Raw genomic sequence first — 26,305 nt, forward strand, 5'->3', positions numbered from 1 at the left:
CCATGATTCTGGAGAAGTGTCTCCATAAGAAAACCCTCATGGCACTGGCACGTGTGGGAAGTTCTACAGTGTCCTGGATTTATATTGCCTGCAATAATGGATTAAAGGAGATTTGTGTCATAAACATAGGTCATAAACCGCAGGTAACATGTATTTGGTGTTTTTATATTTGCTTGCTCAGTTTATCTTGTCGAAAGAAGAGATTCACTGACTTATCCCTTCTTTCTGTTTTGGGGTCCTGACTAAAAGGTTCAGGGACCAAATGCTGTGTTTTCACAGTTTCTCTCCATGATTCTGGTGTTGGTAAGGAAAACAAGTACTCAGGGTACAGCAGAATTGATCCCTGGTTTATATTGTGGCAAGTTAGTTGTCTGGGAGTCCACTTACAAAGCCTGGACTGAAGGGGAGTGCCAGAAAAATCAAGAGTACACCTTCTGGGATGTATTTTCAGCCTACGAAGCAGTGGGTTTGCTTATGTAATTGAAAGACAAGGTTCCCAAATAAGCATAAGATTATGGTGTACAAGCATGGGATATAGATGTACAATTTGCAGTCTGTTTAAATAGTAGAAAGGTTGCACACTGTGGAGTTAAAAAAACACACACTCCCAAACCACTGACGTGGATTCCAGGTGTGTCATAATTTTAGATACTTTGTTAAAATGTGTTTAATGTTTTGTCCTGCATTTAAACAGCGTATATGCATAATAATAAAAAGAGACCAAGGTTTTACTGATGGAGTAAATGCTGATATTTACTTTATTCTGAGACCAAATGAAAGTTTTACTGATGGAGGAAATGGTGGTGTTTACTTTCTTCTGAGACCTCAGCTATCAGCAGGTTGCAGGGAAAGGGGGATATTTTGGGTGTGGTTTTGGCAAGGTTTCAGACACTTCTGAAAAACCAAAGACAATAAATCGTGTGGAAGTTGTCCTGCTTCTCATAGAGTTATTAGTGTGGAAGTTTTGATGCATGCAAGTGTTGTGTGAGCTACCAAAGTAGGAGGTGTCTGTAATAGGATGCTGTAGATGTCAGCAGTGATTGGATCAGGATGAAGCATTGACTTTCCTCTGTTGTCAGAAAGTCCCTGTTGAGAGCTTAGGCTGTGGTTGTGCTATGCAGTTATAGACTTCTCTGCTCTCACCTACAAGTTTATTGTACTTCTCTGTCTGCAATCAGCTCCTGGCACCAGCTGAAGTTCCCAGAGATGTATCTCCTGTTCTAACTTTTCCAAATCTGCATGGACACCACTGCGGAACACATGTAGAACATTCCCTCTGCTCTGATTCATGTCCACTGCCACCCCAATCACAGAGCAGTGATGGTGGTATACATTGGTATCGTCCTGCAATCTCAGCTCTGGAAAGGCTGTGCATGCAGAGCTGAGTTGCTAAAGGGGAGCGATGAGCAAGGGGAGCAGGATCAGTACAACCAGCAGATCCCTGCCACCACTGAACTCCCCCATAAGACTTCAAGCTTTCACTCAAAGCCTGCCAGTTTATCAGTGGATGACTTGAAATCACTTTGGCTTTCTTTCTGTGGGTAATGCAATTTTGCATTCTGCAAATGCACACTGAGGAATCACTGATTTTTTTTTTTTTTTTTTTTTCTGGAGACTTCAAGAAAGGAATTCAGAACAAGCTAGAACAGCTGACAGTGTTCTTTCATCCTGCTAGACAGTCTGGCCAGACCCAGCATGAATCCTGTCCCATTAACTCACTATATCCTCAGCTTTCTCTCACCCTTGAAATATCTTCAAATTGGGAAGAAAGTGAGCAGTGGTTAGCTTTGAGGCAAAACGGGTAAGGGATATTGTGTGGTCTGAGATAGAAATTGGGCAAAAGAAGCATTAAAAGATGAAGAGAGGTGTGCAGGCTTTCTCCAGGGCCAGGAGCTAATTGGAGTGGGGCTAGTGTTAAGATATTGTAAAATCATAGAATGGTTTGGTTTGGGTTGGAAGGAACATTAAAGCCCATTCAGTTCCAGCCCCTCTGCTATGGATAGTGACAACTTTCACTGTATCAGGTTGCTCAAAGCCCCATCCAACCTGGCCTTGAACACCCCCAGGAATCCACCATCTCTCTGGGCAGCCTGTGGCACTACCTCGCCACCCACATCAACCGGCAATTGTAGTTTGGCCATGCACTAGCACATCAATTGATAAACTATTTTTTTACACCACAAACGTGAAACCTATATGGAAACCTTGTAATGTAAATTTGGAATAAAGAACTTTTGGTGCCAGATGAAATCTTGTACAGATGGAATTTCTTCTTTGTAGAATGCATTTTTCTGTAATAATTTCCGTCTGTTAGCTGCAAATTTTGGCAGGTGTTATTTAATAAGTATTTTTTTCTGCTTTTTCTATTCTGAGGCTTATTAACTTTAAAAAAAAAAAATGGAAAAGAGAGGTGTGGGGTGGTCTTGTCTAAGACCCAGATAAATTTGACTGAATTGAAGACAAGGAGTTCATATTAAATGCATTTGTTATAGAATAATAGAATGGTTTGAGTCAGAAGGGACCTTCAAACCCATCCAGTTCCAAATCCTCTGCCATGGGCAGGGACACATTCCACTGGATCACGTTGCTCAAAGGCCCATTCAACCTGGCCTTCAACATCTCCAGGGATGGGACATCCACAAAATCCCTGGGTAACCTGTGCCAGTGTCTCACCACCCTCACAGGAAAACATTTCTTCCTAAGATCTTGTCTTGATCTCCCCTCTTTCAGCTTAAAACTGTTCCCCCTCATCCTATCCCTGCACTCCCTGACAAAGAGCTCATTTCCTGGTTTTGTGTAGCTCCTTTCAGTACTGGAAGGCTGCTCTGTCTCCCTGGAGCCTTCTCTCCAGGCGGAAGAACCCAAACTCTTTCAGCCTGTCTGCGTATGAGAGGTGCTCCAGCCCTCTGGCCATCTTTGTGGTCTTCTCTGGACTTGCTCCAACAGATCCATGCCCTTCCTGAGCCGAGGGCTCCAGAACTGGACACGGGGTTCCACGTAAGGCCTCAACAGATTGGAGCAGAGAGGTGGAATCTGCTCCCTTGCCCTGCTGGTCACATTCCTTTTGATATAGCTCAGGATAAGTTTGGCTTTCTGGGCTGCAAGCTCACATTGCTGGCTCATGTTGAGCTTCTCCACCAGTGCCCCCAAGTCCTAATAAGGGTTGCTCTCAATCCACTATGCACTGTTACCTAAATTTTTAGGTGTTTATACATTTACAATTACTGCTGAGGCAGGTGTAAGAAAGGTGATAAAGGAAGAAAAGCTGAACAGCAGTCATGCCTGTGCTCTGCAGTTGCTGTATGTTGGCAAGAGGGGTGTCTGGCAAAGCAAGTGGAGTACAAGGGAGCTGAGTGAGGACTGGAATGTAGGCTGTTCCTGTGGGGACAGAACTGCTGCTGCTTTGTGTTGCTGGTGTGGATGTTACAGTTCCCGTGAGGACTTTGGAGGTTGCTTAAATGCATATTGCAGGTATGGGTGAAATCTGGACCCTACATGGTTCTGCTTTTAGCATCAGTGGCACCAAAAAGGGCAGGAAGCAGATTCTTCCTTGCCTTGAATCTCCTAGTCCTAGCCTGACAGGCTTTTAAAATGGAATTAAAGGTGTGCTTGCAAAAGGATCAAGGGACCTCTCCATTTTGCAAATAGTACCTGGTGGTACAACAGGTGCAGGATTCAACAGAGGAAAAAAGAGCAGCGCAGCTTCATTAGCATCAGTGAGAGAAAACAACCCACAGCTTCTCAGTGCTAGCCCTAAGTACTGAAGATCAAAGTCCTGGGGTTCATCCCCTTGGCCAGACAAAGTATTGAAATAAAATAATAGGTTTGACAGGAAACAGTACAAGTTGGGAAACATTTCTGTGCCAGCAATCTATGTAAGAAGCAATCATTCAAATGTGGGAGAGGAATGAAAAGAAAATTAAATAGCTGGAGATGAAGTATTCAGAGAGCACCAAGGATGCAGAACAGCTAAAGATAATTAAATTACATACAAATAAATTAGTTGCCATAATGGTCAGATTAGGAAATAAAACACAGAAGTGTAATTCTGCCAAATATTTGAGTAGAGCAGCAGAACTGGAACTGAACTGAGCTGACAAATGAGGGGAAGAGATTTATGGCTCTTGCCTAAATTTACAATCAGCTCTGACTGTTTAAATTTTGCTGTCACATCTGAAAGCAAACAGAACTCATCCTGCCTGAACAATGTTAAAATCCTAAGTTTAGCTCTTTTTTGTAAATTTTTGAGGATATCTTAATTGATGGCTTCAACTGAAATACTTGTATCTGATGGTTTGAGTCCACTTTGCATCTGGGGTAAATTCACACTCAAATTAGTGTTGTGAATGTATAAGGAATAAACTCTTGCTTACCTGGATCCCATCCTGGTTTACAGATGTTGCTTACACAACTTGAGTAACACCAAACTTGTATATGTGTCATGGCTGTGACCAACTATAACTACCTTGTGCTTGAAAACAAACTGTGAACAAGGATAAGCAGCAGGTATTATCTTCTTTTTGCACTAAAACCACTAGGATGAGTTAGCTGATGCAGTTTCAACTGCTCATAATGGGTTATTGGTGCCCCTTAATAGAGCGAAAGTTTGTGTCCACCAATGGGTGACCAGGCTGTGCATGGAGTTGAAGACTTTGAGCAGATGACTAGACCTTCTCTGTGAATGTTGCTGCCAAGGCTTGAACCAGCAGCTGGAGTCAGTGGCTGTACCCTCTAGGTTTTGCTGCAGCCATGCATCCCACAGTGCTGGGGAGAGGCAAGGTGTTCTGTTATAGTGGAGTTGGAAGGATCCCTCTTTCCCAGGCACAGCACTAAGCAGGTAAATGAGGGCTGGAACTACCTTGCTTGTTTTTTGGGGTAAGGATGAGCTAGTCATCCTAGATTTGGCTTAGCCTTGAGCCTCGCTGTGGGGCTGTCCCACAGAGAGCTGTTGGCTCCAGAAGAGCTTCCATGGTGTGGTCTGTAGTAAACCATTGGCATCTCCAGGCTTTTGAAGGTAGCAGTACTGAATAAGATAATTTGTGGGAGGTTGTGTTATCAGGGTGCAGGAAGAGAGGGGATAGAGTCCTGACTAAGAGCAATCCCAAGGCAGCCTGCTTGTCTCCAGCATCAGCATCCCAGACTAGGACACAATGTGTGGCCCAGGAACTGCAAGCAGCACGGCTGTTGCAGGAGGGTAGGAATCACAGCTGAGCTGTAGCTGTGCCCCTCACGTATGCGAACATACAAGAAAGGGCAGAGCAGATTCTGACTATTTAAGTTAAACCAATGTGTTGACCTTTTGGTGTGGCTGCATTAGCATCCCTGCTCTTAAAATTTGGAGCCTCTTTCTGAGTTGCTGTGTGAGGGAAGGTTTGTCTTTCAGGGTGACTTTGAGCGGAATGAGAAACACTATTAAGCCTCTGTAGGCTGAATTTTTGCCCTTGTAGGGGAGAAAATATGAAGCAGTAGTAGCAATTGCTGTATGGGAAAAATCCAGATAATAAATGTCATGATCCCACTGAAGCTAGAACAGTGAGAAAGAGATTGATGTTTTTCTCTAGGTTACAGTTTTGCCTTTGGCCATATTAGCATGGATGCTGTTTATTTATCAGTGTGGTTTGCTTACAGAGGCAGCTGTATACCTACCTTCTTTATTATATTTTGAGCTTAGAACTTGAGGGCTGATAATCATATATGAAAACTACTAGAACTTGTTCGCTTTTGAGGGATGATTGAAAAGTGAAGAAGTAGGAGTAGCTTTAATTCATGTAGTAACTAAGTGGAACGGACCAAAGCGGATTGAGGCACTGGCCCAGGATGTCCAGAGCAGTTGTGGCTGCCCCATCCCTAGAGGTGTTCAAGGCCAGGTTGGATGGGACTTTGAGCAACCTGATACAGTAGGAGGTGTCCCTGCCCATGGCAGGGAATTGGAACTGGATGGTCTTTGAGGTCCCTTCTGACTTGAACCATTCCATGAGTTTATGAAAATGGTAGAGAGAGAGAAATGATGAGCTTGGCCATTCATACTGTGCTAAAGAAATGCTGCGCAACCATTCATGATTCTGTTGTGTTTTCCTTGTCTCTTCTAATGAATCAAGTGAGAAAGCATGTGCTGCCCTGCATTCATTCTGAAAATAGTTTTGATGGCTAGGGTAATAGAGATGCTTAATGTTATAGGAGAATGGTATTTTTAAGAATACTTTAAATATCATATTCAAGCAGACAGTTGGGCAGCCAGCACCTCCCACAGATACAAAATTATCTCCAGCTTCTAAGAGGGGAGAAAGTTTAATTTTCCACTTCTTTCATGGTTTGTATTTATTCAAGTTGTTAACATTCCTCTCCTCATTAAAATTGCTAACTTGTTAAAGCCTCTGGCTTTAAAAAAAAGAATAAAAAATGAAAAAAACCTCCAAAATATGCTCTGCTGCCAGAAAAATGGTGTGAAAGTAAATCTTTTAAATTACATTTCAATAAATGCAAAATAAAGGCCAAATTTACTAGGACTTTCCTATGTTAGGAAATAAATGGCACATTAAGCAAGCCAAGACATTGTGTGTTAGGGTATCTACACTGCAGCTGGTCTGTCACCCTGAACTGTTTTAGCAGGCTGTGTATCTCTCCTCAGGGCTCTGAATTAATCCAAGCTGATGTTGCGATTGAATATGTCCGGGAAACAAGGGTGATGTTTATACACACCCTTCAACAAGTTTTATTATCTTTGCAAGAGGCTGGTCCTTCCTAGGCAGCTTCCAGGTCTTCCTCGCCTTTCATGTGTGCACCACTTCCAGGTTGATTTTTGCAGCCTCTGTTGCTGTGGTGGCATTTTCTCCTGTCTATAGCATCCTTGGGTGATAAGAGGCAGGATGCACCCAAAGCCCCATTCTGTGCTGCATCCATGAGGCAGCCAGAAGCAGGAGATGTCCCAGCAGATGGGTTGCAGGGAGTGAGTCAGAGCTGTTGTATAAGCTGCAAGGCGATAAACCTTGCCTACCAGAAACATTCCCAGATCAGAAGCCTTCTCCCCCTCCCTTCCCCCAAAATTATAAGCAGCATGTCTAAAGATCCTAAGATTACACACACCTTGGGTTGGGTTTGATATTTTAGGATGCACATAGTTTACAGTTCCAGGCTGGTCTGTAATCTCTAGGGCTCAAAACGTAATTAAAAGGAAAGATGTGTTTGTCTGTGTGGGTGGGTGTGTAATATTCTCCAGCTTACGGCCTTAAGAGGAAACAGTAAATAGCATCTGAAACTCCATAAAATGGTAAGTGTTGGCATTTTTGTCCCTCAAGGATTATGTACCAGCCTGAAGAAGTGAAACTGTTACTTACCAGTCTCAGACTGTCTATCCTGGTAGGTATTACATATGGGCAGAGTATGATCAACCTTGTTCAGTGTGATTGAAGTTTGTCACTAGAAAATGCGTGTTGAGAAGTTTTCAGCAGTGAGCTCATTATTTGCAGAGGTTAAAAAGAGCAGCTTTCTTTAAAACTGGCATGGAGCAAATGCTATTTTTCTTCAAGTGAGCACTCCCTCTCACCCCCTCGCACAGGGCATCAAATAAATCTGAGTTGAATATAGATGTGGTTGAACCGCTCTATTTAAGAACCTGCTATGCCAATAAATCAATATTTGCTTACTATGTACGTAATATATAACTGGCATATTCAGAGATATCGAATAAGATTACCTAACTAAGGAAACTGCTCAATACAGGCAAGATCATGGTAGCAATGATTAAAGTACAAGCATCAGTTGAGTAGAAACAGTTTAACAGAGCTGCACAGTCTTTATAGACCCAGAGATGTTGTGGATGCCCCATCCCTGGAGCTGTTCAAGGCCAGGCTGGATGGGGCTTTGAGCAGCCTGATCCAGTGGAAGGTGTCCCGGCCCATGGCAAGGAGGTGGAAGTGGATGGACTTCAAGGTTCTTTCTAACCCAAGCCATCCTGTGATTCTATACAGGGTTTTCTTTTTAAGCTGATATTTTTAGTCTACAACTTCAGTTAATCCTGCTGAATTAACAGACCCTTACAGAATACCTGTTTGAGTTGAAATCTGCGAGCTTGACATCAGCTTTTCACCTTGTCCATGTTGCAAAACCTTACCTGTTTTTTCATCCAGCAAATAAAGAGGGAAGATAAAGCATACACAACTTGACCACACTCTAATAAATTCACAGAACACAAAGTTTCTGACTGTGAGGGAAAACAGCTAAGTGATTGTTCCTTTATCTAGTAAAACAAATGTGTCGTTCCCAACAGAGATGATAATTCTTACCCAACGGTTATAGATTTTGCAGCTAAATATCTGATTTTCTCCAAAGCTTGGATCATACTTCAGCATCTAAACAAAGCTCTCAATATTTGGCTTCCAGCTGATCTTCCAAGGGCTAGATTCCCAAACAAGAACTCTAAGTCCCCTTGGTGTCTAAATCGGGGTCTTTAGGTGCTGGTCTCGTTCAAAATTTGAAGATACCTGGAAGAATAATGGTAAATTACACTTGGATAGTTGCTAAAAAGCTTGGTGCTAATCATGAAGTGAAATGGCAGCTTTTTAATGATGCTACTTTAGAAAGTAAGCATCCACAATTAGTCCCCCAAATCCTTATTTAGACAACCTCCTTAAAATCACATGCAGATAGAGATGCAGCACTCGTACTGTATCCATTTTAGATTATAGTTGCATACAAGCTAACATGACTAATAACTACTATTGCAAAGTAATAAGCTGTTTCCACTAAATAGCTACCAAACTGCTGCACTGAGAAGTGGACACTAGAAGAACTGAGAGCCTGTACACTGATTTCCCTCATGCTATTAAGTAAATGATAAAGAAATAATTTGAAAGACTGAATGCTGATGCACAAGCTCTTTGGTGTGAAGACTCCTTATGGAGTGGCAAGGCCTTCCTGAGCAGTAAAGGCCCAACCAGCAATCAAATGTGCAATAGCAAAAGGAAATGGAGATGAAGGATTGTGGCAGAAATTGAGGGTCTGCTAAGGCAGGCAATCAGACTATTTGGTGTTACAGGAAGTCTCTTATGTATAGAATCATAGAATAGTTTGAGTTGGAAGGGACCATGAAGGTCATCCAGTCCACCACCCCTGCAGTGAGCAGGGACACCTTCAACCAGATTAAGTTGCTCAGATCCCCATCCAAACTGACCTTGAATGTTTCTGAGGATGCGGCATCTACCACCTCCCTGGGCAACTGGGACTCTTTACTGAGAATTAAAAGGCGAAAATAAGGGGACATCAGGATAGGAGTTCTTGTTGATGCTTTTGATGCTATTTTGTTTACCCTCGTGTGCTGTACAGAAAAGAGAACAAAGTCCGTGGGACCAAAATAATGCAAGTCATAAAAGGGATGTGGGGGAAAGAACGCACAGCCTGTGGAGATCATCGCAGTTGTGCTTCAGGAGGGAAAACCGATACACATGGCTTAGACAGCAAGGATTTCCAAACTGACAACAGGCAGACGTAAGCATCAGGGTTATGAATCTGATGTGGGACCCCTTGCCATAAACGAGAAGATTTTAAGAGACTGCATGTTCTTATCTAACTGCCCCCCAAGCGTATTTTTCCCTGAAGGAGCCCGATTTGGGCAGTGTTCAGGACAAGGTAGCTGACTGCACTGGCTGCTGCTCCTCCCAGCTGTGGTGGCAGCTTCTGTGTTTTCTCTGTAGCCTTGATTCTCACAGCTTAGCCTTTAGTTCTATTTATCTAGCCTTTGCAGGACAAATATAGTAAGGAGCACTGAGCTCCTTTTAGGACCCTCCCAACATACATCAGGATGCTGTGGAGCCTTCCTTGCTCTGATAAATTCCTTCATGTGTGTAATGTGACTAAATAACTGGAGGGAGGAGAGGTTAGTGACAGCAGTGAGGCCAAAATTTTTTTCATTGTTTCCAAACATTGAGTTAATCTGTGATTTCATCTGAGCATCTTTGGCTCTGCATCGTGCAGTGGGAGAGAGATAGGGAGAGCCTGGCCGGCTCCCAAGTATTAGTGTTGGCCAGTGCTGCCCCAACTGTCCCATCTTTAATTTGGAAGAGACCTCTAAGACCTATAATGTTTGTCGATTGTTCCAAGTGTTTGCTTAAAAAACATTTGAATCATAGAGGTCTTTTCCAACCTTAACGATTCTAAGATCATCAAGTCCAACCATCAACACAATACCAACATGCCTATCAGACCATGACCTGAAGCACTATATCTGCTGGTTTTTGAACCCCACCAGGGATGTAGACTCCACCACTGCCCTGGACAGCCTGTTCTAGAGGTTACCACTCTTTCAGTAAAGATTTTTTTCTTTATATCCAATCTAAACGTCCCCTGGTGCAACTTGAGGTCATTTCCTTTCGTCTTATTGCTTGGGAGAAGAGACCAACGCCCACCTTCCTACATCCTCTTTTTTGGTAGGTGTAGAGAACAATAGGATCTCCCTTCAGCCTCCTCTTCTCCAGGCTAAACAATCCCAGTTCCCTCAGACATTCCTCATAAGACCTGAAAATACCTTGAGAGATCCATCCTCTAAGTTCAATAATCAAGCAGGTAGTCAGACTAACATCTCTTCAGCTTAGCTGTCTTTGAAAAGAGCTGATCTCCAGGTCAGCACTGTAAAAAAAAAATCTAAGATAGATTAAAGTTGGAGAGAAGGAGGAGGGGACAAGTAAGAGAAAAAGACTGTTTATTATTGTCTGATAACTTGATTGGTTTTAGGGGTCCACCTATGGTATTGTGCGATGGGGCTGTGCACTTAGCTAGGCAAGGGAGGCAATTACGTCAGAACTTAGCTCACTGAGTGTATATGTTTGTGATCTGCTTAAGAACACATATCTAGTGTATGTGAAGATTTTAACTGCCTCTGATGCAGAAGGCAGCTGGATTTTTGGGACTAGGACACCCACTGCCAGGAGGAAAATGCTTGAATCTTCAATACCTTTGATTCACAGGCTTTAGGAGCTTCAAATCGTACAGGCACAGCATGTGCCTGAGAAGAATGCAAAAATTCCTACGCCTCGTCCTGTTTCCCCCTCTCCCACAGCCTGCTTCTAAATTGAAGTCTCTGCAGATGAAACCTTGCTTCTGCTACCTCTACATAAATTGCTTGTTTTCCAATTTGACAGGAGTTTCGCTGCTAAAAAAAAAAGTTATTTCCCCCCCCCCTTGTCTCTGCAGCACTGATGGCATCGTGCTTGTCCTTTGCCTGAAATATCTAAGTTAATTTTGTAGCTACGGAAGAGCACTGTGTAAATGCAGCTTGCTAACCTTTAACCACAACACCCCCCCCTCTACACTGTAATCTCCACCTCCTCTACCTATTCTTGAAAACTGCCTGAAGCAATGTTTCTTCCTCATAAATCTGAGCCTTTAAGATAGGTTGTCTTGTGTTGCTGTTACAGTTGAAGTAGGCTGATCTTTCTGATAATGCCTTTTTGATGTGTTGCTGGTAAACGACTTGATTTGTAGGAGACTACAGTCACAGTGCAAACCCAAACAGTGTTTAAATTATGATAACAGGCAAAACTGAAATTTCTACTCATTTGGAATTTACTCTTCATCTCTGGTGACGTTTCCTGCCAGTTATTCTTCTGATACCCATGTAGAGACCACAAAAAGGTGGTTCTTCCATTTCCTCAAGTCCTGCACCATCAATTAGTGCAGGAAGATTGCTTCTCCAGTGGAATTTGAATTCAAGCAAACCTAAACTGAGCAATGTTTTAATAACATTAACATTTGAAATCTCTGCCTGCGAAGAATTTGGGTTTCCACCTTTGTAGAAAAATGCTAGTACATTTTCACGTGCACAACGTGTTGATGTTAGCAATTACATAAGGCAAATTGTGAGGGGGGTGCAGTTTAGTGGTGGCTGCGTTTATTGTACCTTATCATATGCAGAAAATGAATCATGTGATACAGAAATGGCTCTTTAGAGACCAACACAGGCAGCTGAGCCCAGGTTTACAGAAGAGAGCTGATCATCTGAAAGAGAGGAAATATCTCTTGGAATGTAGCTGGGACAATAACATTGCAGGTCCACGTTTTCTTGGCAGGTAATTAAACCAGAGATAGTCATGTTCAGATACTTCAGCATTATGCACCCAAGAACAGTTGATTTTTCCATATGGTAACTAGGAGGTATATGGTTGTTAACACATCTAAATATCAGGTTACATTGGAAATAAACACTGGCATTAACTAAGTTTATGGAGCTGAATAGAACAATGGTTGGAAGCCCCTCCTTTTTGGAGAAGGAAGCAGAGCCTGTGTGATGTTCTCACAGCCCAGAGAGCCAAATGTATCCTGGGCTGCATAAAAAGTGTGACCAGCAGGGCAAGGGAGAGGGTATTCTGCCCCTCTGTTCTGCTATGGAGGCTCCTCACGTGGAGCCCTACATTGAGTTCTGGAGTCCTCCAGAGGCATGGATCTGTTGGGGTGAGTCAAGAGGAGGCCAGAAAGATGATCAGAGGGCTGGAGCACCTCCTGTATGAAGACATGCTGAGAGAGTTGGGCTTGTTCAGCCTGGAGAAGAGAAGGTTCCAAGGAGAACTTATAGTAGCATTCCAGTACTGAAAGAGGTTAAAGGAAAGCTTGGGAGGAGCTCCTTGTCAGGGAGTGCAGGGATAGGATGAGGGGGAACAGTTTTCAGCTGAAAGAGGGGAGATTGAGATGAAATACCAGGAAGAAATGTTTTCCTGTGAGGGTGAAGGCACTGGCACCAGGTTACCCAGAGAAGGTGTGGATGTCCCTGCAGGTGTTCAAAGCCGGGTTGGATGAGGCTTTGAGAAACCCGTTGTAGCGAAAGGTGTCCCTGCCTATAGCGTGGGGCTTGAAACTGGATGATCTTTGAGTTCTCTTCTAACCCAAACCATTCTGATTCTAAGATTCTATGGCAATAGCCACAGGTATGTCTGTGCCAGCATACAGACTCCCACTGCCAGACCAGCATAGCAGAACTTGCTATTGCAGCTTTTGAAGTTCTGATGCAGTTGAAGGCTGAAGGTTGGTCTCTGCATGTGTTTTTAAAAGCACACCTTCAGAGTTGTGTTGATAGAAGCCAGCTTGCTTTTGTCAAGCAGAGAAATTAATCATAGCTGCAGAATGAGAGCAGAACTGGCCCCTTGGGTCTAATGAGTGTGACAGGGATGGAGCTGTGTGTGCTTTGGGGTAACTGTCCCTTGGTGGGCTGCTAGAGATGTAAACATCTCATTCTGTGCATACTGTATAACTACGCGCAGAGTATTTACTAGTGTCCTTCTTATTTCTTACAGGGGAAAAAATAATTTTTTTTTTTTTTAATAGTGCCTTTGGAATCTTGATATCACTGACAGTTCATTGCTCCCTTTCAAGTTTTACATTATGGTACCAGTCGTTCATAATTCTTTTTGTGCTTTAACTAATCATTGGCCTGGGTGACTTTTTGCTCAGGATGTGGATGCCAGATGTTCTGTCTTGAGTCAGTACCTGCACAGCTCTGGTGCTTTCTGTGCACGCTGCTGGTGTGCTCATCAGTTAGTTAGCTTGGAAGTTTCAGCAACGGAGTTTGACGAGCATTGATTTTTCCAACAAAAGGGATAGTGTTTACCTCAGATATTTGAAGCCCATTCTGAAGGAAGAATTGTTTCCATCTGTCTTCATAAGGCTGACCTAGTTGCAGATGAGACTCTTGAATTCTAGGGGTGAGAGCCTATTTTGTTTTTTGAATAGCTAGAAGAGACCATTTGGAGCGCTTTCCTGTGCTTGCCTCTACTTATTTTTCTCTGAAATATCCAGCTGTTTCAGGGAAGTTTCCCATGTACGAGGGTTTATGACACTGATCTATGGCCTCTGACTTCTGTACGGTCTGCTGTTGCCACAGTGGTGTGAACTCACACACTGACCTTTATCCTCAACCAAAGCAAAAAAGAAAAATAGGACTTGAAAATGCTTTGTGCCCAGTCTGCAAGACTTCAAGAACATAAGGCTAGGATAAGATTCTGTTCCATTCTTGCTTGGCAACTTGTCTCTTTAAGATTTCTACAGACTTTGGTCCGAGCTTATGTTTTCATTTCATTTCTCCTTACCCTCTGCTGTGTTTTATCCCTATCATTAAGGTTTCCATGTCTGCTGTTTCACAATGTTTGAATAGAGGTGGCATCCAAACCTCTTGCTTGTGTGTTTACTAGAAGATGACAATCTTCTGGTAAACTTTATGATATGAGATGAAGAAGCATAGCTGAGGGAGGAAGAAGATCCCAAATGACACTTTGGTTCATAGTTTATTAGAGTGAGAAGGAAAGGCAGAAAGCTTGGCACAGTCATCTACAAATCATTTTGTCAGAGATGGAATAACTTAATTAAAGTTCTTCCTGCCAAAGCCTGATGGCTTTTTACCTTCACGATGTCTGCATTAATCAGTAACTTCCCTTGGAAGTTGCTTATGTGAAGTATTGTTCTTGTGTCACTCATCAGACAGCGATACCTTGCTAGATGAGAAAGAGCCTATTCTTATGCAGTTTGTTCAGAAATCTGGTTAAATTCCTGTCTGTGGTACTTGAGTGTCACTGGAATGCAGCTCAGGTGCATCAGTTTTAAGTCCTTTTGGTGGTCATGGGATTATCTATGATTAGACACTTAAAACAGTGAGTACAAAAAAAGACAAACATGATTGGCAAATGTGTCAGGGAAGGTTTTCCAGCTTGGAGAAATCTTGATATCTGGAGTATCATGTGAAGCTTGTAATGGATATTCACTAGAAATACATTCATGATGGAAACAATGATAAATTACAAGCCCTTCTTCTCAAAGTTCAGAGTTTGAAAATGAATGAGAAAGCAGAGAAAGGAAAATTTGGCAAATTTTCCTTAAGGAGACAGACCAACAGACACCCCTCATCCTAACCCTATACCTTGTGAGGATAACAGTTTTAAGCCAGCTTATAGCAGCCTTCCAGAACTTTGAAGGGCAGCTACAGGATACCTGGAAGGAGGCTTATTTATCAGGAACAGATGAGGGGGAACAGTTTTAAGCTGAAAGAGGGGAGATCAAGACAAGATCTTGGGAAGAAATGTTCTGCTGTGAGGGTGAAGCACTGGCACAGATTACTTAGAGAAGTTGTGGCTGCCCCATCCCTGGAGGTGTTCCAAGGCCAGGTTGGTTGAGTCTTTGAGCAACCTGGTCCAGTGGGATCAGGGGCTTGGAACTGGATGGGCTTTAAGGTCCCTTCTAACCCATATAATTCTATGATTCCTTGATATTAATCAAACAGGCCTGGATATCAGGGATGTTAGACTGTTTTTACTGTCTTGTCCTTCACATATGTGATCAGCTTAGGGAAGCTGAGAACTGATTTGGAAAGTACAGTCTTCCTAAGCTAAGGCAGGTATGGAAGGTTGTCCGTACATCATTACAGAAAGTTTGGGTTGAAGGAGATGGATCTCTTTAGAAGTTAGTTTAAAACCAAAGACTAGGTTTGCTGTCTGCTAGCTGAGTGCTGTCTTTGTTAATATTTGCCATGACTGGAATGATGATATCTTTCTCATTAAATGTATTTGTAAACTGTAGAATTTGTACTCAAGGCTGGGCACTGTTTAATATTTAGGTAACCTAGTAAACTGAAGAAACTTGTGTCACTAATTAATCCAGATCCTCTGTGTAGGACTTCTGGGAGCACTTAGCTCATACTCTGTATTCTGTTTTTCTCCTTTAATTTTATGCTCTCTGAACCCATTTTTTTACCGTTGTCATTTGTCACCACTACTTGTGCATAATTCACAACCCCCTTTTTAATAAATGAATGCTAATGATCAGATAATACATCAAAAATAACAATGCAAAGATTTTTTTTTTGACATAATTTATAAAACATGCTACTGGCAAGTGTGGTCAGCAAACTGGTTTGTGTCTTTCTCTTTAATATTAGACATAGTGGATTTTATAAACTAACTGAAATGAAGATCAATGACAAGGGAAAAACCTTTTTGTCCCTGAAAATGTGTACTGAGTTGACTTCAAAAGTTTGTGCTAAGTCATGAGTTCTTCTGCAGAGCAGCAAAGTAATCACACATTACAAGTGATGAGAAAGGAATTGTTCTAATATGAAAATCATAGTTCATCTAGGTTATATACATATGACAGTAGTTCTCGTGGACTTCATGATGAAGCACAGAAGTTCACATTCAGGGCTTGGTCTTTCATTTTGCGTATATTGGGTTATCTCATGTAGACTGAGCTCAATAATTCACAGCATAATTTAAGGAGAAATTCGTTTTTTGCATTAAATATATAAATATTGTCAACATGTATAATATTCTCTGGATTTGTATGTTAAGACCTAACATAGAGAAGAAATTGAGTTTACCATATAACAGTATAGAATGCCTTGGGTTGGAAAGGACCTTAAAGCTCATCCAGCTCCAACAAACTGCCATGGGCAGGGACACCTTCCACTGTATCAGGTTGCTCAAAGCCTCATCAAACCTGGCCTTGAACACCTCCAGGGATATGGGGCATCCACCACTTCTCTGGGCAACCTGTGCCAGTGTATCACCATCCTCACAGGAAACCATTTCTTCCTAAGATCTCATCTCAATCTTTCAGCTTAAACCTGTTCCCTCTCATCCTTTCCCTGCACTCCCCGATGAAAAGCCTGATTGTCAGGAGTTCTATATACTCTATGAAATAAGTTGCTTTGGCAGTGTTCTAATTATACAGTTTAACTGAATTTACCTGCTGAAATATCTTACTTGGAGATTGTCAGTTGAGTTGTTCACACAAGAAGTGCCAAACATTCAAGGTTTACAGTTCAGTGATGGTGAAATTATATTGGTGGACATTTGTACATGTTTAAAGATCAATCGGACAACTTCAATAAGGTATTTCTGGAGAAGGAAAAACATTATGGACCCAAACTGTAACAAAAGCCATAGGCAAGATCTCAGTTGATGTATTTTTAATGTGTTGGTAAGCTATCCAATGTTCTAATGTTTGTGTGTCAGTTGATGAGCAAGGCCCAGTTATTCCAGCAAAAACCACCCAAATCCTCTTTTACTCACACTTATAACTGCAGTATGAGGGGATAAATTATCAGAGAGAAGAGAGGGGGAAACACATCAGATGAAAATGCTCAGACACATTAGTTGAAAATATTTGCACTGAATGAAAAACAGGAGATAAAATGTTTGGACTTGTCACTCTAGTGCACAACCAGTACTCTGATTTTGCTGTTACACTTTGACAAGCTGTGCCCATTAATTTTCTACTCCTCCACGTGAGGGTGAATGGCATAAAACTAAGAGTTACGATTTTTTTTTTAATCGTCATGCTGTGTATATTCCAGGCATAATTGTCTTCCTGATCCAAGTTTTCTTTCATGGTTTTTGAGCCTTTCTGTTAGATGGGACTCTCCAGCTGATCACAAGACCAGGCTTTCTGAATAGCGATGAGCTCAACCAAATGCCTACTCCTCATTCAAGATCAAAACCAAATATTGATAGGGCTTTCCCTTTCTGTTTTGTGATACCTACAGAACAATCTCCTTTTTTCTAGGTCAGGCAGATGCTTTTCCATGCACACGCAGCTACACCCATCACTTGAAGAACCTTTCCCAAAGAACCACGAACTTGAGTTCCTCTTGGTTTTTTGCCACTCTTGGTGGTCTTGGGTAGTGTTTCTTGGAAACACAGTATGCCCAGAGCAATATTCAGTGGGTGTACTTAGTCACTTAGGTTGAAAAGATGTTGATATGAGTGTGGCAGACTGTTGTCAGAAATAGTATTTTACAAATAACATGTTGCTGGAGTTGGGTCTTCCATTATTAAATCATCTCGTGAGTCATGTAAGTGAGAGAATCAATATGAATGCTTGAGTGCTGTGCAGCAGCATTTGCTTCTAAGGATGCCTATTAATATGGTGAACAACATGTCATTATTTTTTAGACACTGCTGGTAATCTGTGTCACCTCTTGCTCATCTCCACTTTTTAGAAAGACAGGAATAACACATCTGTAGCAAAAGGATATTCCTTAGCAAGAAAACTTATCTCCTGTGTAGCCCAAATCCCTCAGCAACGTGAATGCTATACAAGGCCGCTTCTAAGTAACAAAAGGGATGGTTTTGTTCTTGGATGTGTGCAGATCATATTAAGTGAAGTGCATAAAAACCAAGGCACACCTTAGTAGCAGGAGTAGTTGAGATTCGTGGAAGATAATGGCTAGAAAAGAAAAAGCAGTCTCTTTCATTGCTTTATAACTGGTGTGACTGTTGGGCAGTGGGGAAACACAAGTGAATATATGACAATTTGTACTATGCAGAAGGATTAGAATTGGAGATGAAGAAGCAGAGGGAGGGAAAGCTGTTGTTCATCTACTTGGTTGAGGAAGTAACAAGCCCTTCCCTTAAAGTAGTCCTACTTATATTGGTGCATTGCTTTCTGGAGGTAGCATAAGGAAAAGAGAAAAAGGATTTTCCCTGTGCTATGTTGGTCCATCCTGTTTGTTTCTGCTCTGCTGATGCAAACTATTTTTGTAAACAAACCCCCAAAAGATGCAGATTCTGCTCCCTCTGAAGCAAGCAGCACTAAGCTAAGTCCTGAGCAGCTGGCATGTATTCTGCTACTGACAGCAAAGCACAGTCCTTAGAGCAGTGTGCACAGACCAAAATAAAGTAACTGTGGAGCTGACTGCTTCCTATGAATTGGATAATTATCAATGATAACATTTAATCTTTCTTCCCATGGAAAAAGAATTATTTTAGCACAACAATTTGTATCCAGAAAATGACATCTTTGTGTTTCTATGTGCCTGTCATGAACTGACCTGCAGGACTGAAAACTAAAGGAAAACATTATTCCTCACTTAAGTAAGAAATTAAATAGCTATGGCTGAAACTGTGTGGCAAAAATGTGGTTTTTAGGATTATGGGTTTGTGCACATATAAGTCCTAAACAGCCAGAGCTATAGTTGAGATTCTTAAGAGCTTTAAGCTCAAATATAGGATGGTGTTGTACGACTGGTTACCAAGGGTAACCTGAGGTGTGGGTTTGAACGAATTTGTTGCTATTGCAAGCATTTTCCTCTTTCTCTTGGTTGATACTACATAAGAGAACAGTTGCACTGTGTCAATTTTTGAGATGTTCTATTTAAAGGAAGAACAAATGAGTTGGGCATCTTTGAACATCAGGAACAGCTCATAAGAAGTTCATACCAGCTCATTTCCTGTGGTCTGCCTCTAATGTTAACCCAAGTTTAAAATAAATAAAGCAAGCCTATATTATAGCCAATACCTTCCGATACACTTGGACCTGCACTGATATGATAACTGCAGAGCTTGAAGCAGGATGTCTCTAACGAAAAGCTAAAAGATTGCCTGATCTTATTACTGACTCACTTTCAGCAATATCATTTTTAAAGCTTCATAGTGAGATCTTTCTTTACCCCAGTACAGGATAATGTGTTTATTCCAGTTTTAGAATCTTCAGGCTGAATTTTAGTATAGATGATATGCTGTGACTATCAAAGAAACACTAGGTTGGAAAAGACCTCCAGGATCATTGAGTCAAATCATCATGTATATCATGTATAAATTATGGTGTACAAAACTGGGTATGCTTATTTCTGTAACGTGGGTACCACTGGTGCCGACTGTTCATCGTGGGATATTACTACTTTGGATGAATTGCAGTTATCTTCTATAGGACACTAGTGACTTCAGAGTATTCTTTGTGGCAAGAGCTAGACAGTATTATTAATTGCTTTTAATGAGCTCACCATGTCAGGGTGTAAGGATAGTAGGAATATCACTTGGCATATGAACCTATATTAACAGCATTTTAAATACTTAAATCTTTCTCTCTGTCAACTAGAATTTGTCGCATACGTGGATTCCAATAGTGGTAACAGCAATAACTGATCGTCTCATTTACAGTTGGTATGACATGGAGTTCCTGATCAATTGCACTTAATTTTCTTGTAGCCTTCAGTCCTCACAGACTAAGTCCTGTCCAGCTGTCACTGAAATAATTCTTACGTGAAGTCTGATCATTTCTTCTGGAAGGAGCTGTTTCTACTGGATGTTTGTGTATTTTGCTGTGCAGTGCAAAAAGGTGGCTTAGATTTGCTGCCTACCAAAGCAGTCACTTTATTTCCTGTATATGTAGTCATTCAGGGTTGCACTGTTGGAACAGAGTATCATCATAAAGCATCCACGCTAAAAGATGCCTCTTTGGAAAATAAGAAATTAAGTCCTTCTCTACCTACTGTATAAAATTAACTTGATCATTTGACTCTGTATGCAGTCTGGTGAAGGCTGTTACAGTCCAAAACAGATTTTCCACAGAATGAAGTGGAAAGATACAGTGCATGTATCTTGGGGTATTGAGAATGAGAACTCTGCCACTCCCAGCATGAACACTGATGCAAGAGTAGGGTATCTCAGTGTACTGATAAGAAAACTGTCTGCTGAGTGCCTAGATGAGGTTAAAATCTGTTGTATTTGCTACCTCTCCAGCTGGCTACTGTGACTGCTCAAAAATGAGCTTTAATATTCCCCATTTATCAAATGCAGATGGTAATCCTGGTTCTCAGTAGTTAATTGAAAGCCATTTAGTCAAATTGTATACGTTTTCAACATAGGCATAAGGTCAGCATTGCATGCAGCCTCTCACTTCTTGAACTATGCTGCAGAACTGCACACCTGGGTCCATAGTGGTGTGGGCTTCTGACAGTCATCTGCACTCAGCATCTGTGAATATAGGAGTAGAAAGTAAGAGAATTTGTTTAGAGAGCAGAGCATTAGTGTGGGATTATATGGAAGAAATCATGCATAGGCAGGTAGGTAAAAGATACTTGCTGTGGCTTCTAGTAAAAAACAATGTCCTCCTCCAGCCCTGATGAAGGACCCCAGGCCAGCTGGTAAAGGGCATGTCACCAGTGTTAATTTACTTAGCTGTCCCAGCAGTGTCCAATCTGAAATACTAATCCCTGCAATAGAGGAATTTTGGATATGACCTTTGACCATGTCAAAAATGTCTCCATGTGGTAGGATTCCTCTGGTGGCTTTTTGACATTTCGGAGTAAAGGAGAACAGTCTCTACAACTATGAAGTCAGTCCGCATCTTCATCAGAGAAGCTCTTTTCTGTGTTTTGTTTTCCTTTCCTCTCCTACAATGGCATCATTGCTATAGGTTTATTCAGCTTTGCCTTGGTAGCTGGACAGGCAGATAGCACTAAGGGGAGAATGAGCTACACCTTGAACTAGGCAAGTGCAGAAGTTTGTTGCAAATGTGATTTGTATTGATGAATATGCAGAGAGAAAGGATGAACCAAGAGGTTGCTGATGTACAAGTGGGATGTAGTGCTGCTGAAAGGGGTATGGTTGAGTAGTGGACAGGTATGGTTGGACTCATCTCAAAAGTCCTCTGCAACTAAACGTTTCAAAGATTCTATGAAAGTCACATAAGTAAAAAGTGACATAAAAGAAATGAATTGGAGTTTTTAGGAACTATCATTCCCCTTTTAATTAGAGCTCTATGATTTATATGACCAGCCAAGACAGCAAGTAGTGAGTGTGCATAATTAACAGTTTGCCAGTGGCTTATGGATCAAGGACTACTGGCTGTAAGCACAGACTCTTAATTTTAAATAATGAATAAATCAGTTATGAATAAACCAATAATTTCTTCATTTTGGGAGCAGTTATTCCCCCCAAAAGGAAAAGAATTCTTATCATTGTTCTCTTGATGCAAGTTCTTCACTAGCTGTACTTTGTTGCTTATACACTGGCAGGGGGAAGAGACCTAGCATATGTGACAGTGAAAAGAATGCTTATGTTGATCAGTCTGAATGTTTGAAGATTAATGAAGTCCTTCATCTGCTTTAACACAGCTATGGGTGTTCCCATAACTTCTGGTTCTCTGGCTAGCTTCCAAAACATGGAGTTTCATCAGAGTAAGATGTAGAAGCAAAATCTTGTCCTGCTTGTACACAGCTTTCCTGGTCCAAGCAGGTGTGATCCTGCTTCTGACTCTGCAACTGGTACCTGCTCACTCAAGCGTGCTCCAGAAATCTGAGGCAAAGCCAAGGGAGGAGAGAAAACCCAAAACATAACAGATGCTGCCAGTATTGTCCTTTCAATCACTGCCAAATTTTCTACCTGTGAGACTTCAGTTCCACTATGGGCTGTATGAATCAGTGTAAGTAGAAGATAAAAGCTTTCATGAATTGTAGGTACTCAGGAAAATGACAGCAACTCCTTCTGATGTCAGCATTGCCTGAATCCCTCTGCAAGGCTGTAAGCTCTGAGAGGGCAGAGGCTATCAAATATTGCACTTACCTGTACGGTTACTGGTACAATGGGACTTTGACCCCTGACTGAGATTCTGAAGTCTGATTAAATAGTAGATAAAAATTAATACCAAGGCTTAAAATATGCAAATGCAAAATATGCATATATCTGTGGGGTGTGTCTTCATGTTACTTAAGTGGATCACAAGCGGGTGATGTAGCAGGCCACAGCTTCTCTGGGCAACCTGTGCCAGTGCCTCATCACCCTCACAGGAAAACATTTCAAATCTCTTCTCTTTCAGCTTCAAACCATTCCCACTCATCCTATTCCTGCATTCCTTGATAAGAAGCCCCTTCCCAGCTTTCCTTTCAGTATTGAAGGCCTTTTCAGTACTGGAAGGCTGCTCTAAGCTCTCCCAGCAGCCTTCTCTTCTCTATGCTGAAAAACCCCAACTCTCTCAAGTCTGTCTTTGCATGGGAGCTGCTCCAGCCCTTGGGTCATCATCGTGACCTTCTCTGCACTCCTTCCAACAGATCCACATCCTTCCTGTGCTGAGGACACCAGAACTGAATGCAGGTTTTTCTTTTGTCTTTATACTTCTTCCTTCTTGCTTATGCTTGCCCGCCATCCTCCCATAGCACTGCTGAATGAATGCAGATCATCCATTTGTACAGTCTGCGCTTTACCTGCACTCCTCCAGGTAGTACAGATGGTGGTCAAGCTGCACCTTCCTTCTTATAACTTCTGGGTATTTTGGATCATTGATAAATGCTGTTTTTACCACTATGCATCTGCAATAGACTCTAAAGTATTCCAGGAGTTGGATTGCTTTAGTGGTGACATCATGCCAGCACTGTCACCTAGGTAATGGAACTAATTGCTATAGCAACAAGGCTTTATCATTCAGCAGCCTGACCATTTTTGACAGATGGGAGAGCCTAAAGATTTTGAAGTAGGACACAAATGAAGCACATCTGATTAGGCTAAGTTGTATTAATTGTTAAGGAATAGGAATCTTCTGTGCAGGGCGAATCAAATCAGAGTAAATGACATATCTTTTTGAGGTCTCTTTACTTCAAATTAAATTGTTTTAATGTTAAACATTTTCTGCTCCTGAGGGGGGAAAAATAGCAATATTTAATTAAAACAAGCAGATAATAAACCTGATTGCTTAAATATTATTGTACAGACTCTGGGTATTGCTGCTGCTTTAGGCGTTGCAGGAGACTAATTAGATGACAAAGTACTTCTATAAAGTTTTAGCTGACCGTTGGTAATGAAGGACCTCTTCATCTTCTGCTACGGTCCTTGGGCTGTTGCCCTGTATTGCATAGTTAACCATGGGCAGTAGTGGTTTTGTGATCAGTGATGTGGAATAGATAAAGAATGACTGCAGTGTTAGGGGCAAAACTGAAACTGGTTGAGGCAGGATCACTTGCCCTGTAAAGGTGGATAAAACTGCAATAGGCTGCACAGAGGGCACGATGTCTCCACCTTTGAGGCTTTCAAGCCCTGATAGGACAAATCCCTCAGCATTCTGCTCTGAATTCAGTGTTGGATCATGCTTTGAGCACGAGCTTGGGCTAGAGATCTTCCCAAGTCCTTTCCAACTGGAATGATGCTGTGAATTTGTGATTTTACCAGAAGATACAATTCCTTTATTCCTCCTAATATTCCTACCTCTATCTAATCTTTTAAAGCTGCATCCCTACAGTGTCTTACGAAGCAACAACAACAAAGATATTGGTTTCCTTTCTATAATAAAGGGGAATGTGTCCCATTCCAATGAAATGTAACTAATCACAGAATATAGGGTTTAAACTCAAAGTGTGTCTTATGCTTCCCTGTACTGAGGTATGTATTACCATTTTAATCACAATGGCTTATATTGGTTCAGGCAGCAGCAATGAACAAAGTCTCAGATAAAGAACAGTGACACACTAGTACTTTCTGCCTTCAACATAAATATTAGCTGCCCTCCAGTAAATGCAACTTCTCTGTGCTTACAAAGGCAGCACACAGCAGATAAAACACCATTTCTTCCCATTATTTACCCATATTATACAGGCTCAGTATTAACCTAAGTTTTCATTCTGATGGAATTAGACACAGTAATTATTTTTAACCAATTGTCTGATTGCTTTCCTTATCAGGAGCCCAGGTTTGCATTCCCACCTCTAGTATCAGCCCCTTTCTAATGGAAGGAGATGCTTTGGGCAATTAGGCTGGAGGGTCAAAATAATCCTAGCAATTACTTTTCATTCTAATTGAGATTGTGAAGACATAACTTGGCATCTTCTAAGTTTTTCTCATCATTGCCCTTCCAGGCAAATGTAGAAATAGACACTTCGTATTTTATGTTCTATAACCTCAATGGCTTTGGATCTTGAAAGTCAATTTTAAAGGGACGGCAAAATCACAGCAAAGCAGCTGCTTCGTTTTATGAAATATAAATGGTGTAGTGGAAAATGCACAGATGGCTTCATGGTGATGCATTTCACAAACATGCTTAGATGTTGTTCAAAATAGGACTTTTAATCAATCTCAGATTTATTCATAATTTTCTAGTTGGTGACAGCAGCTATTGGTGGGAGAGCAGATAGTCAGAGATCATGGTCTTATTTTTCAAAGTTACACACAGATCCCCATTTTATTTGCCCTTAATAAAACCTAGAAAGTTGTTTTAATCTTTAAAATTCAGTTTCAGCCATGGAATTGCTATATCTTTAAATAGTGTGATAATTTGTAACAAGTGATAATATGAGAGGAAATGGCCTCAACTTGTGCCAGGGGAGGTTTAGATTGGTTATTAGGAAAGAATTCCTTACTGAAAGAGCAGTGAAGCACTGGAAGAGGCTGCCCAGGGCAGTGATTAGGTCCCCATCCCTGAAAGGATTCAAGAAATGTGGTTGTGGCACTTCAAGGTATGGTTTAGTACAAACGGTGGTGTTAGACTGACAGTTGAACTGGATGACTTTGTAGGTGTGATCCTGTGATTACATGTATGTGGAATAAAGGACCACCACTGCTAGGAAAAAAAAGTCTAGATTCATTACAGCTTGAACCACCACTTTCTTTGACGGAAGAAAGCATGGGTTTTATGTCTCACTACAGTGTACTACACATGGGATGGGGCTAAAGAGGACGGGATGCTACCACAGTCAACATGTACAGAATCATTAAGTCATAGACATACAAGGAATGGTTCTAAGCTGTAAGAGGGGAGACTTAGATGAGGTATTAGGAAGGAATGTTTTCCTGTGAGAGTGGATAGGCACTGGAACAGGTTGCCCAGAGAAGTGGTGGATGCCCCATACTTGGATGTGTTTCTGGCCGGGTTGGATGGTGCTTTATATAAAGAGGGGAAAAAATGCCCTTTGTTTAGTGCTGGGAGGGATTTCTTCTATGACTTAAACTGTCCCTGAAAAGAGGTTGTTTATTTTGGTTATACTACATGCCAAAAAGGGTTTGAAAGATGCAGTTGAATGCTTTTCCTTGTATACTGCTTGTTCATTATATAGCTATCAATAACTGCCTTATAAAACTAGTCCAAAATAAATCATGCTTTCTTAACGACTTGGTAAAGATTGGCCAACACTTCAGTATACATCTCAATACAGTAGCACTTCACAAAAGCAATCGGTACTCTTAAGTGCCCATTACTGTTACCGATTCATTAAAATGTTAAGTTAATGTATTCAGACCCCTTTATTGTAAAGTAAAAGCCAGTAACAAAGCCAACAAAGATGCATGTGCCTGATTACACCACACTAGAAGTAAATAATAATATAATGCAATTCATGGCACAAGTAATGGATTTTTGGATAACAACATACATCCGATTGAAAAATGATGGATATGTCAAAATTAAGTATGCCAGAGTAAACAAGTGCAAGCTTGTAAAATAGATGATGATATGTTTGAGACCTGTGCTTGCAATTTGGAGACTCAAATAAGACTTATTGGTTCCTTTTTTTAAAAAAAAAAAAAAATGTTAACCAGCAATGGCATTTTATTTAAAATGTAAAGCCCTAGTGAAA

This window comes from Phaenicophaeus curvirostris, chromosome 2, assembly GCF_032191515.1.
Source record: "Phaenicophaeus curvirostris isolate KB17595 chromosome 2, BPBGC_Pcur_1.0, whole genome shotgun sequence".
Classification (NCBI taxonomy): domain Eukaryota; kingdom Metazoa; phylum Chordata; class Aves; order Cuculiformes; family Cuculidae; genus Phaenicophaeus; species Phaenicophaeus curvirostris.